This window comes from Protopterus annectens, chromosome 7.part0 (genome assembly GCF_019279795.1).
Source record: "Protopterus annectens isolate FY-2018-M chromosome 7.part0, PAN1.0, whole genome shotgun sequence".
NCBI classification, from domain to species: Eukaryota; Metazoa; Chordata; order Ceratodontiformes; family Protopteridae; genus Protopterus; species Protopterus annectens.
Window position 1 is genome coordinate 651,838,962 of NC_056739.1, and position 15,073 is coordinate 651,854,034.

Genomic DNA, 15,073 nt, shown 5'->3' on the forward strand with positions numbered 1-15,073 from the left:
GTGCGTCTCAGGTCGTTCACACCAGCATGGACAATGACTGTGTCATATTTGTACTTGCTGTGGAGTGACCCAGTGCTTGTGTTATGTGGCGGATTCTAGCCCGATAGGCAGCTTACTGTGACCCTCTCCTTGTTCAGCCTGGTGAGTGGGGCGTCAGTGTGTCTGACTATGGAGTCACCTATGACAAGTATGTTTGGTGTTGTATTTGGCCTTAAGGGCTGTGACTGCTTTGCACACTGCTTTTGTGGTTTTATGTGTTGCTTGTGGGGTGTCTTGAGGTAGCAGTTGTTTGGGTGTCTGCTTTGGAGGCCTCTGCTGTTTAGGTAAATTTTACTCAGAGCCTCCGAGTATGTCTTTGTGTGTTTATGTGTTTGATTCAGTGGAGTGGTAGCATTATGTGAGGCTGGTTTTGTGGTGTGTGTAGTTGCCTTCTCCTCCTGTCTGGTCTTGCCAGTCCTGAGTTGAGAGAGCTCAGCCTCCAGTTTGGCTAAATAAGCTGCATCTCTCAAGTATTTGTGTTATGTGGGAGGAGGAGAGGGTTGTCTGTGTACATGAGGCAGTTATAACATTGCCTCAAGATTCCCAGATTCACCAGCTGGACCGGAGAGGAGATTGACAACTGACCTTTGGACATGCTAGAATAATATTGGGAAATCCTTAATTGAAAACAAGGGCCAGTGGGGAGTGAGGGTGTAGTGCTTTTAATTTTAGTGCTGACTTATATAATTGCTTTAGTGAGCAAGTGCCAGGTAACTTGAGTGCAATGTGATACAAGTAACTAAATGCAAAACGACAAACAGTAACTTTCTTTCAAGTGAAACAAGGAAATAAGTACACTAAGCAATGCAGCTATCACTAGTGATCCACAGAAGCGCTGAGAAGTTGTATTAGGTGAATTAGCTTCCAGGAAATACCAAGCAAACAAACAACAAGTATATAAACAAAGCTAGATTCAGTAGGCCTGGATCTAGTCTATGCTAGAGCAAACAAGGTGAACCAATTTCAGTAAGATACAGTTCAAATATTCAGGCACTATAAACCTTTAACCAGAAAATTCCCAGCTCAGAAGGGCAGAGTCCAGCCTCTTCTCCCACAAGAGTGCAGTCCACGAACCTTCTTAATGTAAAATAACTGGCCTGAAGCCCAAGTGCCTAAACCAGAACTAATACACTTGGACACTGGGCTCTCAATCAGCAGTTCCCAACTTAGAAGGATGAAAGCTACCTGTCCTGCCACCACAGTGCTTGCCACAAACCTTCCTAATGTAAAACAACTGGTCTGAAGCCCAAGTGCTTAATCCAAAAGACTTGAATGATAGCTACACTTTAATCAAGTTACAACCAAGCAGTAATAAATACCATTGAATACTTTAGAGAATGTCTGGATTAGTGCTCAAGTTACACAAACAAAGCTAGATCCAGCAGGCCCGAATCCAGTCTATGCCACAGCAAACAAGGCACCAACTTCAGTAAGAAACAGTTCAGATATGCATGCACTATAAGCCTTTAACCAGAAATTCCCAGCTCAGAAGGGCAGAGTCCAGCCTCTCCTCCCACAAGAGTGCAGACCACGAACCCTCTTAATGTAAAATAACCGGCTTGAAAGCCCAAGTGCTTAAACCAGAACTAATACACTTTTAGAATAACAGACACTGAGCCCTCAATCAGCAGTTCTCAACCTAGAAGGATGTAAGCTACCTGTTCTGCCACAACAGTGCGGACCACAAACCTCTCAGTGCAAAACAACTAACTGGTCCGAAGCCCAAGTGTTTAAACCAAAAGGCTTAGAATGAGTTACACCAAGCAGTAATAAATACAATTGAGTATTTTAAGATGATGCAAAAGTAAAAGAAGTAGGTAAAACACAAGTACAGTAAAAGCAGATGAAATTTTTTTTTTTTTTTTTTTTTTCTGAACAAGTGCTGAGATCAAAGAAACAGATTTGAGTGCTGAAACTAGAAAACTGGCTAGTTACAAGAAAAAAAAACAAGCTAGAAGGCTTCCTCAAACACAGAAGGGCTTGGGGCTCAGAAGCCTACAAATAGTCTGTACCACTTAACAAGAAAGGCAGGAAATAAGCTTAATTTTTTTTTTTTTCTATTTCCCAGATGCTCTCTTTGTACACAGTAGGAGTGCCTGAAATCAGAATATGATCTCACTGCACTCAGTTGAGTGAGCAAATGAGATGGGCCCAGAGGCAGGCTGAGGCGGGCAGTTTCAATGCCACTAAGATTAACACCAAAACAAAAACAGGGCAGGTGGGTGGGAATAACTGAAGAGCAGAATAACCAGTTAAAAATTCCTTCAACACTCCTTCATACACAGTTTAAATCAATTTAAATACTGTATTTTTAAAAGAAAAAGTGCATAAAAGGTACTTAAATTCTCTTATACGTCCAGTTGAATATAACCAAGTTCTTAGCTTGCCAAGCTGAAGTTTTAAAGCAGGAATTATTTCACATGCACCAGTTTAAATATGCAAGGACAGGAAATCACTGAATGTGGCTACCCCCACACCTGTAATTACTAGCAAATAACAAAATTCAGCCAACACTAGCTTTTAGTTCAAGTTACTGAAGAGCAGAATAACCGGTTAAAAATTCCTTCAACACTCCTTCATACACAGTTTAAATCAATTTAAATACGGCTTAAAGACCGAAAGACCACAGAACCACTAGAACCGCGAGTAATATTATCATGATGTTAAGGGACATTTAGTTATTGCTGCCGGTGCTGCGGTCCAGGTAGGTACTGTGTTCAACTGTGTTTGTGATTGCTGTAGTCTATGTAAGTGTGTGTTGAGGGTGCCGTGTGCATTTCCATGGGACTGTAATGTGTGTGTGTGTGTTTGCATCATGTTTCTGTTAGTGCTAACTCGGAGGTAGATCATTGCGGTAAGTGTGGTCATAGCTGGCCGTAGGCATACGGTTACCACCTGTCCCACTTTAAGAGGGACAGCCCCTCCTTGGGCAGTTGTGTCCTGACAACAAATATTACAAAGGGCAAATGTCCGAGATTGTAGGACATAATTATGTCCCATATATTATGTAATAGTTGCAATTGTTATTCCTGTATCTAAAATATGTAAATGTTACAAGAAACATGATAAGTAGCTAAAGTGCTACAACAATAAGTATGTATTTAGGATAACGTTCTATCCTGTGTACTGACCGTGGGTATGTGTCGGCCTGTAAACACCGATGTGTGTCCTGCAAATGGCCAAAGTGGGATATTTTTGGTACAAACATCAGATTTTACGGGCCGACACATACCCTCGGTCACTACAAAGGTTAGAACTTAACTTTTTTGTCTAAATAAAAGCTTATTCTTGTAACAATTTAGTTGACTATTCTGTTTCTTATAACATTTAGGTATTTTAGATACAGAATAACTGTTTTATGCAACTATTACATAAAATACAGGAAATAATTTTGTCCTAAAATCTCAGGACATTTGCCATTTTTAAAATGTTTTGTCAGGACACAACTGCCCAAAGAGGGACTGTCCCTCGCAAAGTGGGACAGGTGGTAACCCTAAAATAGGATCCGTCACCAACACAACTGCAATGAGTGCAAATATCTGTGACAGAAATACACGAGACAGCTGTCATTTAGTAACATTCCCTTACATATCGATGTATTTCCAGAGGGATTGAAGTATCACCCTCACCTGCATGCTATATAGGAAGCAATTAACAATGGCTCAATGTATAAGCCTGCAACAACCATAGTTTTAGTCTACTAAATGATAGGTCTTCAATTAGGGAAGGAGCCCACACACACATATGGAATATGTAGAAATGCAGTCCCCACAAACCTGTCTATGCTATGTACACCCACCTACATCTCCCCCACACCTGAAACAATTGCAATACAGACTGTAATACCATCACAAACATCCACTCACTCAATTACATCTGCAGAAGCGTTAACATACCTTGTGAGAGACACACTTGTAATGGCACTATGTGAAATCGTAGCTGTTGTATAATGGAACAGACAGCGATGTTACAGGTTTTGTTTGCAATAGTCCCTTATCAGACAGTTGAGATGACAGGTACACTCACATGTAGAACCACATACTCTAGCCATCACACACATTCCATGGGGGACATGAATTCAAAATATCCGTGTCTCTCCAAATAGCAGTTGCAATTCCTCACAATAAAACACATACAGGCCGTCTCCCTCGAAGGTAGGGCAAAAGGGCAACGCCCAAGTGGAGAATTCAATTATACCCCACTGTTGCCATGTAATTGGTGAATGGAGTAGCTGCACAGCTGATGTGCATGTAATAATTTACTCAGGAACACCAGTTGGCGGCAGGATACCACATGTTACAGGTATCTACGTATATAAGGATGCCTCGCCATACATTCAAACTGTATGCTCATACCACAGAACCGTTTAAACAGGAAAGGTGTAAGAGAGATATTTACAAAGACTCGGAATGCTAACAAGGTATGTAGAACACTCAGTATGTTAGTGTATGTAGAGCCTGTTTTTTATTAATTAAAGTGTACGCAATGCATAAAGTGGGAAAAGGTATTATGTAGTGATGTCTTGTTGAGCATAGTAACACTTGTAGAAATTGTGTCCTGCTGTGGGCCACAAAGTAAACATCTCATACACCACAAGGGATGCTACATGAGGGCTGTAAACACAACAATTCCACACCACCCGCCATCAGTGGTAGGGTTTGTCCAACAAGTATGTGCCATAACAGGGGATAGTATATGTTGATATACTGTCACAGTAGGCATGTGTATGAGCATATAACGAGAATAACATGCCTAAGGTGGTCCTGCTGTGCAAGTATGCTTTGCATTATGGGATAATGTTTAAAATATGTGTAATGTACAGTATTGTAGCTAGATATGTCAGATATTTTACACAGCATAACTGTTATATCATGCAAACAAAAGGTATGTCTATTGGCATGTACAATACACAATAACAGGATACATATGGCTTGTAGTCACGGGACAGTGTAGCAGCATGATAGCTAATTGAAATGGAAGAGCTACTCAATTATCCATGCACAAAGGACATGTAATAGCTTCACAGGTTCATAGTTAGGTACTATGCTGTCTAGCCAAGTCCATTTGTAAGCCCAACTACAGCGTTTTCACTGGTGGCACCTCCCGAGGGTAGTGTCCTGTGTCTGTGAACAGCAGAGCCATTTGTTACCTGCATCTGTGTACAGTACAGCCACTGCAGTGATCCCTGGCGTACATGTGTGTCTCCCATCCACCCATCGAGGTATCTCATGAAGAGTGCTAGTGAGGGTCCCTGCTTGATGTACATAGGAATCATGTTCCAAAGCATGGTGAGTGTCCGGTTCAGGAATGTATCCCTCAAGCATGTCCCACTCATCGTTGCATTTGTGTACATATCCCTGAGCATGTTGCTCTCAGTGGCTTTTGCTTATGTTGCTTATGTGGAGTATATCCATCAATATTGTTGTGAACATGGGCCCTGTATGTTCAGCAGAGGTCACCCCTGAGTATGCAGTATGCAAATGTGTACAGTTGTGGTGTCTGTAGTTGTGCTACATACGTCATCCTTCGGAGGTCAATAATCCTCATGGTGTGTTAATGTTGTGGTATGTAAAGCCGTTGCTGTTCTGTAAGGTACACCCCAAAAGGGGTGTTGTACCCGTGAACGTGTGTCATACGTCAGGAGTATAGAGGTACAATGGGTGCCTTTGTTCCATCTACAAACCCATTACAGATTAGGGTGGCCATGTAGAAGGATATCCACACCACATTGGCAATATGATTATCAAAGGAGTGGGTGCTATATACGTGTGTACTAAGATCCCGTATAATGTCACATGTATGTAGGGGACTACCACCTATATGATAGTCAGTGGGTGATTGGTGTAATCCAAAGGGGATGTCTATGCACCTTGTGTCATGCAGCTTGAGGCCATGTTATAGACACCAGGTATCCATCATATTGACACCCTTATGGAGGGTGTCTGTATCAGATGGTGAATCAGTCATGGCTCCTTGTTTGCAGTCATCTGGAAACCTATTCAGGGAAAGTCCCTCTGTGCTACCCTGTACCTCAGGGAAGCATATACCGAACATGAGGGGCCCTATGACCGAGGACTGGGGTACACCAAGTGTAACTGAATTACAGTAGGTACTACGGTATGCTACCCTCACTGTGTGGGTCCAGTCCGTGAGCCACTTTGCATAAATTCTCGAGACGTAGGGGTCGATGTGTAGGTGGATGTGTATGTTGTCAATACCAGAATGGAGAACGGTGCTGAAAACCAATGAGAGGAGAAGGTAGGCTGTGTGGACCCCCTTACCATCATCAACTACCCTGGTAACTGTATCAAAGGAGTCCACCAGGTGTAGGAGCCATGGTCTGGCCCTAACAAATCGAACCTGGGTGGCATCAAAGGTCTGGACCCCACCAATGTCTCTGTGAATGACTTCCATGATGATGTGCCCCATAGCCTTGCAGAACAGTCCAGTCAGGCATTTAGGGCAATAGTCCCTCTGGTCCATTGTGGCGCCACCTGTGTGGAGTGTGATAACTGTTGCTGTGTGCCATTCAGGGACCACAATGTCTGATACAAGGCTATTAGTGAATCTCTTGGCCAAGTGGGAAGCCATGTCGTTCTGAGGTTTGTGTAAATCGCAGCCTGGGATGTTGGACGGTCACATGGAGTCTGTGTTCCAGGCCTTAGAGAGTGCAGGTTGGAACTGCATAGTTGTGACCGCAGGGACTCTGCATTGTTCATGTATAGATTTTTTCCCTGTAGGGAGTGAGAGGGTGCAAAGTTAGCATTGAACCTATCTGCCAGGATGTTGCCAATATCAGTCAGTTCTGTAATGTTCCTGCCTAACTGTCGTATGTCAGAGCAGATGTGGGTATTGCCATAGAGTACTGACATACCTCCATAATGCTTTGTGGTAGTCCTTGGAATGTGTCGCAGTAATGTTTACGAAGTTAGCTTTGGAGGATGTGATAAGGGATCCCGGATTCCTACTGAGGCTGACCAGTGAGCTACCCCACCCATGGGAATGTACTCCATTTTGCAACAGCTTCCACCTTTTGTTGTACATTATGTCCATGGAACTGGACCCCCAGAGTGGCATCCGTTATCTGGTGGGTACCATCATGGCTCTGTTTGGGATAGCATGATCCATGCAGTCGTGTAAGTGGTAATGAAGTGCAGTGGTGTATGTTTCAGCGTTTGTAAGTACATTGTCCATCTGCACGGGTGTCATGACATTTACTACCACTGTCATAAGACATCTGAAGTAGGCCTTGTGGAAATCTTGTACTGTGTATTCCATGAAGGGTGTGGTGCCGGGATGTGGATAACAAGGGTGATTAGCATACGTTTGGAAACTACCAATTAGGGGATAACTGCAGGTGTGGAGTACCAGTCACATGTTGGTAATGTCCATGTCTAAGATATTGTTGGCCTTGGTGGTGGTGTGTATGGCTTGATCCAGCCGACTGGAGGTTATAAATCCCAGAAAGTGTTGGCCTAATGTGTCAGTACATGAGTAGGTATCCCAGTTAAGTGTGGAGTAGTGTCAGTCTCACATCAATAGTTCCTTCTGAGCCCTACTGTCCAGTACACCAAGAAATGAGGGCCAGTAACCATGGGGTATGGTATAGAATCCGTAGCAAGTTACAATGTGTATAGCAGTTCTGGCCACAGTTAGTTGCATGTGGATTACCTCTGATGCATTGTGCTAAGTAACCAGCCTGGAGGTGTGTACATCCTTCTGAAATATGGACACACCTCTGCCGTGGGTGTTCTGGTCCTGGTTACATGACTGAAAGGTGTGGTCTGCGTATAACCTGTCAGTGCAGGTGTGCTCTCCAGAGCCTAGAGGCAGGTCTCAGTCACTGCAGATATATTGAAGTGGTCCATTATAAGGAGTGCCTCGCCTGAGTGTGTTAGAGATGAAGATGTCAAGCACTGAGTAACATTACCCCAGGTTTTGCTTGCCTGTTCCTGTTCTGGTGGTGAATATGTTATAGGAAACTGTCCAAGACAGGCAGTATAGGAGCAACAAGAGCCTTACATGTTATCCGTAATCCCAGGGCTGACAGGTGCAGGTCATCTGTGCCAAAGCATCATGTTTTGTTGACCATGTCATTCAAAGCAGACAGATACTGGATGCCTGTGGAATGACAGCAGAAGCATAGGCAACTGTTGAAGTGAAACATTCAGTCGTTGTACAGTGGTATCAGTCTGGATGAATGCACAATGCTTCTCAGGGCTTGGGCGATACCGTCTTGGGCTACAAGACTGGAGAGCTATTGCATGTCCCTGTACATGTAGTCCAGGAAGTTACATCTCAGGGCAGTCACACTAACATGGAGAATGACAGTCAAATTGTACCTGGTGAGGTGTGGCATGAGTGCATAGGTTATGTTGCAGCTCCTGTTACCCGACAGCCAGATGTAAGCGACTATCGCCTTGTGTAGCCTGCTGAGTGGGACATCAGTGTGACCGTCTACAGAGTCATCTATGACTGGTGTGTTGGATATGTTATAACACCCTATTGGCTGTAGTTGATAGGCACACATGAGTCTGTGGGCTATAAGTAATTGGTGTTGTGTTTGGTGATGGGGGCTGCCTCTGTTGCCTACACAGAGAGTATGGAGAGGTTCTGCAAATGTCGTCGTCATACTATGTGGCCTGTGGTGGTGGAGATCTAGTGAAACTATGTGATGAGTGGGGTGTGTTGCAAATGTTTAACATCCCCACATGAATGTCAGGTTCAGTCTGGGTTGGAGAGAGCATTACCCCCAGCATGGCTACATATGTGCATCTCCCACAGGCTGTAGTGTCGTATGTTGGGAGGTGAGCATTGACTGTGTACATGAGACAATTGCTCTATTGCCTCATGTTTGCCATATTCATCATACAGACAGGCAATAACACTGGTAATTGACACTTGGACATGCCTGCATATTCAACCATGTCTCACAAGATATGTGAGTGTTAGAAAAATATGTATTTGAACATATATAAAGTGCTAGTTTAAAAGCAAATAGTATGTAATGCATTTTATTCTATTTTACAATATGGCAGTAAGAATGATCTTCCATGTAATTGCTTGAAGCTTTGGAGCTGCAGTGTGATTGAACTCTGACCCTGGCAGTAGCCAGCTCAGCAAGCTTATGTTTTTCACTAATGATTATCTGCTGGGTCAGGAAAATGAATGTATAGAGCATTGAAAATCTTTCTTCCTTCCTCTGAGATGGTTGGCCTTGAGAATGTTATCAGAGATAAAGCACAGCTGCTAGAAGTAATGTTGCGAGAAGAACAAAGAAGTGTATTACAAGACTGAACTGACTATTGTATTCGAGCAGGACTGAAACCTTGAAAGAATAACATTTACAGAAAGACATTATAACTGACCAGGTGCTTTGCAAGGCTGTATTATTCTCATGGAAAACTTTTAAAAGTATAACATCAGCTTTTTCTTATGAATAGAATATTGTAGACTATAGTGATGTAGGTTCCCTGTGACTGACCACGTCAGTAAGGTGGGCACAGCTTGAATGTATGGTTATAAAATGTAGAACACTTCCTGTATCATGCCAGACAGAATTCTATAATTGTATTGTATGGTCTTTTGCCTCCTGGTGTACACTAGTAAAGTTTTTGCATCTGAGCCTTTTGTGTTGTCCTAATTTGTTTTTATTTAACAGTTTGGTCCATTCTTTGACCGGAAACCCTTGACAGCTACAGATCAGAGTGTACCGGTGGTCGAATACTGCGCAGGAGAAGCTACCGAAATGGTTCTTCTTGAAGCACAAAGACCTCCGACTGAATTGTTCTTGAGAGGCTGGCCACTTTTCTGATCTGTGGCGAAGAAGCGGTCTCAAACTGGTTGACCCAAGAGGCTCAGGTAGGAAGATTTTTGCCTTTTTTCTGTTTTAGATCAGGGACTAGGTTACAGTAAATGTTATTGTCATAGATTTGTTGTACAGATCAGGGACATAAGAAATTACTGAATATTTGTCATAGATCAGGGAAACAGAATAAGGTAGGCAGTTATTCTAGATAAACTGTGTAAGAAACTAAGATACCGTGGTAAGAAAAGGGTTACGTAACAGTTTTCTTTTGACATGGGAAATCAGTGCACTAAAAATTACGAGATCTGATGACGCAAGTATATGCAATTACAACGAGCAGATAATGTAAGGTATTACACAAAATGGGTTAATAAAAATTAAATAGAATTTAGATGGGTTAAACTTTTAAAACAGCTTAAATCTGATGCAGAAGGTCAGGCAAAAGAAACAACAACCAATTATGACATTAGGCCTCAGGCACATAGGTGGATTGAGGAAGTGAACAAGGAACAGAAACTTAAAAATCTAAGCATTATTTTTCGACAAAGAGGATAATAATACAGTAATAGCGATGGCCCGCCCCTCAATACCCTTTTTAGGATATGAAGCAGGAGGACAGGCTAGTCCACCTCCACGTTATCCTGAAGTTGCAGGAGCATTAAAACCATTCGTTAGAGAACCTATTGAAACTAGGTCCCGGACATGTAAAACACTTAGGGACACAGATTTATATCAAGTAGAGAGACTCACTAGAAGAGTGAAGAAATCTGTCCCGGTACCAAACCCTCAGGCAGGACAGGAAGGGCAGGACCCAACTCTCCTGGTGTATAGACCATGGACACGGAAGATATTAGAAAGCTACAGAGGGAATCCCTCACCGAAAATTAATCATAAAAAGTTTATACAAGATTTACAAGGTATGAGACTAAGTTACCATTTAAATGGGAAGAAGTAGAAAAGGTAGTTAGACAAATTATAGGTCCAGACTACATGATTTGTGGCACCTGAACGAACGCTGTGACGCACAACTTAAGCCACTCCTACATAGTGGCAGAATTAGACACCAGAGTGAAAGGTCTTACAGACCGAATCTCTGAAAATGGAAACCTAGAGCAGATTGGACTTGCATTAACCAATGCATACAACAAGATAATGAAACTGTAGATGGGTACTATGGTAGATTATTGGAATGTTTCAATAACCATAGTGGCATGACTATTCCTGAAAGTCAGACAAATGATAAGCATATGAACAGCAACTGAAAAATGCATTTTTGAAAGGTTGCATTGCCTATCAGTAGCTTTATTACAAAGCATATGATAGATCACCGAACAAGTAGGCTACAAGCCTTACTTGACTAGACATGCTGAAAGACACTTTAATAGTAAAAGAAAAAACACAGGTCTTCACAGCTGAAGACAGAGCAGTAGTACAGGCAAGTAAAAGGGTAAGAAAAATACCCAGGGTAATAAACAATCTGACAAGAAGTCAGAGGATTTTGAGGACTGACTATATGATAGTGATGGCAATCAAAAATCATCAGGAAAGGTTAACAAACAAAGGACAAATGTAAATGTAGTGGAAGGAACAGAGGAAGTGCAAGCAGATGTAGAGGATGAAGAAAGTGAAGTTTTAGACTTAGCATTATTGAGCTTGGAGCTCTATTTGTAGACACAAAACCAGATCAAAGTTACCAGAACACTCTGAATCACCTGACATATATTAGTGAAAGCAGCAAATGGACAGCTATAGGGAACCACTTTCCCATGATATAGCAGTAACTGACCCTGTTTCAGGTATGACCCAAAGAAGTAAAATTGTAGTATCTGCAAAATGTCCAGTAAACTTACTGGGAAGAGACCTTACATTTGACAGGTATGGAAGCACAAAGACAAATGGATGCTTTTGTGCGATCGAGGGTGAAACTTTTACTGGTACAGCCAGGATCTGTTACGACTGGTCAACTGATGAACGTAGCCACTGTAAGGTCCCCTCCCTTGACACTGATCAACAGCATTTATTACATTGTACTCTATACTACTGTAGTATGCCAGGACCGGATAAGGAATATGAGCAAGAGTTGTTCAAAAATCCTGCTAACAGATTAGTGTTACGAACTTTATATTGGGATACTGAGGGAAACAGTGTAGTAAGCTGTTCATTACCTCAGGAATTCATGAAACTGTACAAATCTAATAGACTGCCACATGTCAGCTTGACAAAGAACAAAGCTGTGAGGTGGGCAGATTTAGGAGAAAAAGTAACAAAATGGGAAAAACAAACTGATTTAGAATTATCAGAACAGGGAGTACAAAGACAGAAATTGAATTGGTAACACACACATCCAGCTGTACACTTACAACATAGTGAAGACAGCTGATTAGTTAGAAGAAGAAGAAAAGATATACCAAACATTCTTTGGTCAACAGGAAAATCAGATGTAGGACTTATTTGAACAGCAGGTCCAGTAACCATTACACCAAAATCAGCATTTAGACCACAAAAGACAATACCCTTGATGCAGAGCAGGAATTAAGCCTATAATAGACTGTAATACCATCACAAACATCCACTCACTCAATTACATCTGCAGAAGCGTTAACATACCTTGTGAGAGACACACTTGTAATGGCACTATGTGAAATCGTAGCTGTTGTATAATGGAACAGACGGCGATGTTACAGGTTTTGTTTGCAATAGTCCCTTATCAGACAGTTGAGATGACAGGTACACTCACATGTAGAACCACATACTCTAGCCATCACACACATTCCATGGGGGACATGAATTCAAAATATCCGTGTCTCTCCAAATTAGCAGTTGCAATTCCTCACAATAAAACACATACAGGCCGTCTCCCCGAAGGTAGGGCAAAAGCAGCAAGTGGAGAATTCAATTATACCCCACTGTTGCCACGTAATTGGCGAATGGAGTAGCTGCACAACTGATGTGCATGTAATAATTTACTCAGGAATACCAGCTAGCGGCAGGATACCACATGTTACAGGTATCTACGTATATAAGGATGCCTTGCCATACATTCAAACTGTATGCTCATACCACAGAACCGTTTAAACAGGAAAGGTGTAATAGAGATATTTACAAAGACTCGGAATGCTAACAAGGTATGTAGAACACTCAGTATGTTAGTGTATGAAGAGCCTGTTTTGTATTAATTAAAGTGTACGCAATGCATAAAGTGGGAAAAGGTATTATGTAGTGATGTCTTGTTGAGCATAGTAACACTTGTAGAAATTGTGTCCTGCTGTGGGCCACAAAGTAAACATCTCATACACCACAAGGGATGCTACATGAGGGCTGTAAACACAACAATTCCACACCACCCGCCATCAGTGGTAGGGTTTGTCCAACAAGTATGTGCCATAACAGGGGATAGTATATGTTGATATACTGTCACAGTAGGCATGTGTATGAGCATATAACGAGAATAACATGCCTAAGGTGGTCCTGCTGTGCAAGTATGCTTTGCATTATAGGATAATGTTTAAAATATGTGTAATGTACAGTATTGTAGCTAGATATGTCAGATATTTTACACAGCATAACTGTTATATCATGCAAACAAAAGGTATGTCTATTGGCATGTACAATACACAATAACAGGATACATATGGCTTGTAGTCACGGGACAGTGTAGCAGCATGATAGCTAATTGAAACGGAAGAGCTACTCAATTATCCATGCACAAAGGACATGTAATAGCTTCACAGGTTCATAGTTAGGTACTATGCTGTCTAGCCAAGTCCATTTGTAAACCCAACTACAGCGTTTTCACTGGTGGCACCTCCCTAGGGTAGTGTCCTGTGTCTGTGAACAGCAGAGCCATTTGTTACCTGCATCTGTGTACAGTACAGCCACTGCAGTGATCCTAGTATTATGTGTCTCCCATCCACCCATCGAGGTATCTCATGAAGAGTGCTAGTGAGGGTCCCTGCTTGATGTACATAGGAATCATGTTCCAAAGCATGGTGAGTGTCCGGTTCAGGAATGTATCCCTCAAGCATGTCCCACTCATCGTTGCGTTTGTGTACATATCCCTGAGCATGTTGCTCTCAGTGGCTTTTGCTTATGTTGCTTATGTGGAGTATATCCATCAATATTGTTGTGAACATGGGCCCTGTATGTTCAGCAGAGGTCACCCCTGAGTATGCAGTATGCAAATGTATACAGTTGTGGTGTCTGTAGTTGTGCTACATACATCATCCTTCGGAGGTCAATAATCCTCATGGTGTGTTAATGTTGTGGTATGTAAAGCCATTGCTGTTCTGTAAGGTACACCCCAAAAGGGGTGTTGTACCCGTGAACGTGTGTCATACGTCAGGAGTATAGAGGTACAATGGGTGCCTTTGTTCCATCTACAAACCCATTACAGATTAGGGTGGCCATGTAGAAGGATATCCACGCCACATTGGCAATATGATTATCAAAGGAGTGGGTGCTATATACGTGTGTACTAAGATCCTGTATAATGTCACATGTATGTAGGGGACTACCACCTATATGATAGTCAGTGGGTGATTGGTGTAATCCAAAGGGGATGTCTATGCACCTTGTGTCATGCAGCTTGAGGCCATGTTATAGACACCAGGTATCCATCATATTGACACCCTTATGGAGGGTGTCTGTATCAGATGGTGAATCAGTCATGGCTCCTTGTTTGCAGTCATCTGGAAACCTATTCAGGGAAAGTCCCTCTGTGCTACCCTGTACCTCAGGGAAGCATATACCTAACATGAGGGGCCCTATGACCGAGGACTGGGGTACACCAAGTGTAACTGAATTACAGTAGGTACTACGGTATGCTACCCTCACTGTGTGGGTCCTGTCCGTGAGACACTTTGCATAAATTCTCGAGACGTAGGGGTCGATGTGCAGGTGGATGTGTATGTTGTCAATACCAGAATGGAGAACGGTGCTGAAAACCAATGGGAGGAGAAGGTAGGCTGTGTGGACCCCCTTACCATCATCAACTACCCTGGTAACTGTATCAAAGGAGTCCACCAGGTGTAGGAGCCATGGTCTGGCCCTAACAAATCCAACCTGGGTGGCATCAAAGGTCTGGACCCCACCAATGTCTCTGTGAATGACTTCCATGATGATGTGCCCCATAGCCTTGCAGAACAGTCCAGTCAGGCATTTAGGGCAATAGTCCCTCTGGTCCATTGTGGCGCCACCTGTGTGGAGTGTGATAACTGTTGCTGTGTG